We start from the raw sequence: 6,628 nt of genomic DNA on the forward strand, positions 1-6,628 counted from the left end.
TTGCTAAAATTAAGGGATCTTTTGTTATTTCACAAAGTAATTGTAGGCATTTAAAGTATTTAGGGCTATGGGTTGTATTTTGAAATTTAGCCCACTGAAAAAAGGCTGTAGGTAATGTAAAGGTTGCAACCAGCTCAAAGAGAGTTCAGTGTTCGTTTCTTCAGGAACTGTTTATATTAAGATTGCTTGGGGTGCCATCTAGTTGTCTGAATCTTCTCAAGCTGCTAACAGTGAGAAAACAGCTTTTAGATTCTGTTGGAAATAACTGATTAATTTCGAGTTATTTGTAATTAAATATTTTTGAAGCTTGGTTCCAACAGTACTTATTTCAACAAAATCCGTCAATGCATAAGCAAGCATAACCACTTTAAACATATGCTTGCACAAGCCAGGAGCGCTAAACACGTGATAGTTGAGAGTTTTCAGTTGTTTGTTGCTCCTGGCTTCTATAAGAGTATTTTTAAAGCTCAAGCTCGCATATGCATTGACAGATTTCATTGAAATAACTACTGTTGGAATTGTAATAACATTATCCAAATAGTTGGTACATTGTACATTTTTTATAAGTGATTTATATATTATTTTTAGTAAATTACTGTACAAATAAAATATTTTTTGAACATTGGCACTATATTTCGGTGAAAACCGTCTTCAGGTGCATAAATTGTATAAAATATAAAAAATATAAAAGAAAACAGTACAAACTAAAGTAAATAAACAGTGAATACATAATAATATAAGTGATTTAATAATTTTGTATAGCTGATGCCAATTAGAAGACAAAATGTTTGCTGCTTCTAGCTTGTGCAAGCATACCTTTAACATGCTTGTGCTCGCTTATGCCTTGACAGATTTCGTTGAAACTAATACTGTTGGAATTTCAATAAAATTCTCCAAATAGTTGGTGTCTAGTATATTTTTGATAACTATACTAGTTTTTTTTTTTTATATATATTTGACTTAAAAAATTTCAACAGATGCCATTTTATTAATATCAAAGAAAATAACACAATTAAAAAAAAAAATTTCCCCTTATGTTAAAGCCTATGTGCCAAATTTGGTTTCTTTAGCTTTACTAGTTTTATAAATAATAATTTGTTAATAAAAATTGTGGCTAGTGGCAAAACAAATTGGAAAAAAGTTATACTTCATTTTTAGCTTAGAATCACGCACAGAATTTTAAAATACATAGCCAGCCTAACCTTTTTTTAAAATTTAAATTCTACAGAAATAACTTGTTATTAAGATATCCAGCGGAAAACATACACCTGGACAGTTATTAAGACAGAAAAGGAATAACCATTTATGATAACTAAGCAAAATATACAAATTTCAAGTGTACAGCTCAATTCATTCTTGAAATATCAACATGAGTCGGGCTTTGCTAACACTCAGCCAAATTCCATGAAGGGTTATGCATAGCCATCACAGTCTATCTTGTCTATACACATAAAACTGGTAGGTTACAACAAAGTATCAAGGAATCCAATAGAAGGTTATAAATATCTTTAATCAAACAATCCATCGTGTTAAAATGCTAAATCACATGGAGCGACATGAAAGTGATGTTCATTTTATAGAAATTAAACTTCATGCAAAATTTCAAGTCTAAAAGGTCTGCTAGTTTTTGAGATATCACAAAGACAGACAGACAGAACTGTTCCAGCCCCACCACCAATGCTCAGCCAATAACTCCTTTTGGGAAGTGATATAAAACACATGTGTATTGTGAACACATATCCCTAATTATTATAAAAATGTATTTACAAATTTTACAATAATAAACCTAGTTTCGGTTGGGGCACTTAAGATCTTACACTAGGCCTAATCACAACCGCTGTCATGGTACTGGTTCACTTTCTAACAACTCCCTTATATCACTAGATTGATGTACATAGTTCCAATCAATTTCAAATGCATATAATGTTGGTAAAATTCAACATATAAATAAATAAAACTTGCTAAAATACAAATTTGACACTCCTAACCTAGGCATACATAGATTACAAAACTTGGGTTATTTTAAAACAAAACATTAATTATATGTTTCACTATATCACTCCTGTGAAAGAGAAATACTTTTCATAACATGTTTATACCACTTGACTAAACAGTACGTCAAATAATATTACATACTTGCACAAGAAACATAAGCAAACAAACTAACCTATACATAAACAGCAGCAAAGAAATTACAAGAATAAAAATTAAATACAATATTCTTTTTCTCCCTGACTTGTATCAATGATTGAAAAGTACCGAACTTCATACTAATCGATATATTTATTTATCCGCTATTGAACGTTACAATTACTTTATAAAGTGGCCTTTTCGCAGCGGTATTTGACCGTCCCTGCAGCAACGGTCACCAATTGTTGAGAGTGATAGACTGTCACTGCAGAGATCATCACCAATACGTGGGTTAAACACCTGATTGTAAAACCTTTGCTGTATATCTTATGGTTTCCAAAACCCCTTCAGTGTGCATAAAATTAGGAACACACAATATATACAGTGTGTTTGAAAAGTTTGGAAACACCTTTTTATTTTTTAAACAATTTAAGATATAGGCCTAATATATAAACTTGCCAATTCACCAATAGTAGTCGGTTACTTGTTTTCTTCTACATGCCGCCACTACTGATTCGATGAACATTTTGAGATGCAGTATGTAGCATTCTACTCTACTATCTGATCTTTTTGAAATGAGGCATCACTTCAGCCATGCTTACTTTTAAGATTTCTATGACGCCCTCAATTTTCCGTCCTCCCAAAGTATGTGTGTGATGGTTATCGCATAAAAAAGTAATCAGTACAGCCTTATAACACTGTGCAAAGTTTATATATCTGCAATGGTGTGAAAAATAAAAAGACGTTTCCAAGCTTTTGAAACACATTGTACATGAAACATTTTGAACAGGGATGGTTTTGGGCTCTGGAGCCATGTTCGGTTGTAATACACATTGTTTTTTTTTATTATTGTTACCATGAGAGTAATTGCAATAGGCTGATTTTATATACAAATTGTACCTAAAACTAATGTACTTCTGTACAAAAAAGTGAATGTTTTGCATGAGTTTATACCTTCAGGGAGTGATATGTTTTTTAACAATTTTAAAGAAACGTAGTTTACAAAAATTACATTAAAAAATTACTGTTTAAGAATCTCTTCATCTTTTATATACATCCTGTAAAAATCCATATCCTTGTCTTCCACCATTTTACTTTGGACCTGATTATATAAGATGACCCTAAATTCTGCTTCAAGTATGTATCATTACCAAGTGATAAGTATATGGAGTTTTCTATTTCTTCTTGACTTTAAATTTATAGATAATGTACTAATAGCCGGTCAGACAATTTATTCCTACTTAAAACCTGCACTACCTTTTATATCGTTATTCCAATTAGGGGAATGTGTTTTTAACTATTTTTGTATCAAAGAAGAATGTAAAATGTAAAAGCATAAAGTGCCCTTGTTGTCAAGTGCTTAAGACATTCAGTCCATTGTAATTTTGAATATTTTCTAGTTTAAATGTATTTTAAATGCTTCCATTATTTAAACTTATTAGTATAAACATTCTATACATATATTTTTCTTTGGAATTTGATTACAAAATCATGCTTGGTTTAATATGCTATGTGTTTTGTTACAATACAGCCAAGAACTGACACAGTATTGTGTATCGGGAGCAACTAATTAAGGGGTAAGAGCGGACTGCCTTATGGGGAAAGAGTGAGGGTGCTCCTCAATCTCAATTTGAAAGAGATATTGAGTTCTTTCCATAGTGCTCGACTTTAAATTCCCTTATCCTAGCTTAATGTAAAAACTTGCCTTTTCTAAGGAAACAATTATTTCCAGCAACATATTTTTTAAAGGTATATCAAAATCAAAGCAGGCTGTTTCCACTGTCTCGTAATCTCCCTTGCCGTAATTATCATCCGTTTTTGTAGGGGCTAATTATTCTTTCTTTTTTCAGTTTAATGTAAATTTCTCCGCCTAAGTTGATTTTATCAAATGTATGTGATTCTGTAAAAAGTATGTTTAATCTCTCCCATTATTTTCCATTAATATAAAAAAAAACACTAAAGAAGGGAGCAGGTTTTTCAGTTTACTTCTCAGATATCTGTAATGTATTGAATTACAATAATAATTATAATAATAATTATTATACATATTATAAATTGTTACTGGCAAGTTAAAGCCACAGCCAAAGACCAACTGTATGATCTATGATGCTGTGACGTCATATGGGGTGATTAGTTTTGAATAAATGCCATTGGCTGTTCTCATCACGCCACCAGATCACACCACCTACCACTTCCAGTGTCCTGCCCTTGTCTCTCTCTCAGTTACCCTCCAACCTTAACCGAGCACAGTCGATGATGTAAACTAATTCAGTCTTTTATTCCGATTCCCCGTAACACGTACACAACAATATCTATTAAGCTTTGGCATTGAAAATTCTCAGTTATGTAGCAAAACATATAACTAAATATTCAAAAGGCCAAAAAATTCTCTTTTTCTTATTAATCCCAAATGTGTCTCAAGTTAAGAGCTAAATTCCTTTTAATTTTCCCAAGAGAGATCCCTTTGACCTTATTCTAACCTCCAGACAAATTGATGTGTCTATGTCTTCTCCCCCTCCCATCTCAAAATGAAGTTCTGGATTCGCTTTAGCCACTTACCTGGTATGGTGCTGCTCATGTGTCACAGTTGTGCATTTGTGTTGTGTTATAGTATTTTGTTTGTTATTTTCTTCTTCACTTGGAGTTGGCTTTCATGTATAACTTTCTTGCATTCTTAATCTTGTGTTATATTTTTGTCTCTAAATACCAATCTTCTTCTAAATAGCAGCCTATTGCCATGCACTTAAGCTTCAAGAGCCTTTTGAGTACCGCAGATGTATACCATGTAAACCATGAAGCCAGCCAATTTACGGTTTCAACAGTTTTACAAACCAATGAAAACAACTGATCAGGTCCTCCTTAGAAAATTCACCACCTTTGTTTAGACTTCCAAAGATAGGGTAGGGCACCCTTACTATTACAGGACAATCAAAGAGCAGGTGTTCAGCAGTTTCCTCCTGCTTGTCACACAATCTACAGAGAGGATCTTTCCGGAATATCTCTATGAAGATGTCCCATAATTAGACCCATAACCTGAAAAGTCACCAATTTACCTAAGGAGAGAAGATCAGACCACCCTGGGGGAAGACGACTGCAGGACCAATCTATTTATCTTCATACCTGGATGTAGTTTCCACCTTCTCTTGTGAACCCACATTGAAACAGCCGCAGAGGATGCTGAGCTCAAGTTGGCCAAGGCATCAACCCTTTTGTTCCCAGAGACCCCTAAATGTCGAAGAACCCAACAAAAAGGTACATTGTTGATTCTGCAAAGGGAACAAATGACTTGAAAAAATCCTAGCCAAGTTTGGAATTGAACATACAAGAGTCCAACGCCTTCAATGCTGCCTGGCTAACCGTGAAAATGCTAATTGTCTTACTTTTGTACCGTAGATGAAGATTCTGACAAGTACATTCGATAATGGCTGTTACTTCTGCCTGAAAAACTATGATATAAGAACCCATAAGGACCACTAGCTCTCTACATTATTTTAGAGCCATCCATAAACCATTCAAGCTCAGCTTGTGGAAGAGGTTTCCCTCCAACCAAGCCTCACAACCCTAAAGGATTTGTTGAAGGAAAATCTTTGAGGCATCTGATCAGAGATAATGTAAAATCATCTCCTTGAATCAGGATAAGTTTGCAGTGCCCACTGTTGCAGCCTGATGCTGACTAAAGCCCCAAGGGGGCACGTTGAGGCCAGTTTAGCTGCACCTAATACACTTGGAAAGGCTCAAGTTATAACAAGGCAAGCTATTCTTTGGATACTAGCCAGACTAACTACCTCCATCCTGACCTCTGTTTTTCGCCACTAGATGATATCCCCAAACATTACTGCATAAAACCAACACAGAAGCATTGGTTCAAATCCCCCCCCAAGACTCATCTGCATTGCATCAAAGACCATTTCCTCTAGTGGTAACCCTTTCTAGGTGGAATCTCCCCTAGAGTTCAGACCCCTATCAAGGGTAACATCCAGGAACTTAACTTTAACTCAATGGAAGTGCCTTTCAATAAGAATAGACCAAAACCTTCCAACTGACGCCTTTTATTTAAAGGCGCCCGCCGCAGCCTTGGAAGGGTTGACACTAAGGTCAATCATATCACTAGCATGTTCAGAGCAGCATTGTCAGTTCCATTACTGTTGTGTTAAATTTTCCTCTCACAAGAATTATAATGTCATCTCCATATCCCTGCAAGAAGTTGCCACTACTGTTCAAAAACGCAAGCAGGTTCCACAGAAAGGGAGAAAGGATGCCACCCTGGGGACAACTCTTCATAGACCTTGCTGTCACTCCTACAAGAGTGATAGTAACCACCCTATCTGTGAGCCCTTGTCCAGACACATATTTTCCCATCAATTCCATGTCTTAAGACTGCATTAACAAACACCTGTGCTCAAAAGACCCTTTGATATCCAGAAAGATACCTATAGCTAGTTCTTTAACTGCTAATGCCTTCTCAATACAGCATACCAATTAATTCAGGTGTGAGAGT

Source organism: Homalodisca vitripennis, chromosome 5, assembly GCF_021130785.1.
Source record: "Homalodisca vitripennis isolate AUS2020 chromosome 5, UT_GWSS_2.1, whole genome shotgun sequence".
Classification (NCBI taxonomy): Eukaryota; Metazoa; Arthropoda; class Insecta; order Hemiptera; family Cicadellidae; genus Homalodisca; species Homalodisca vitripennis.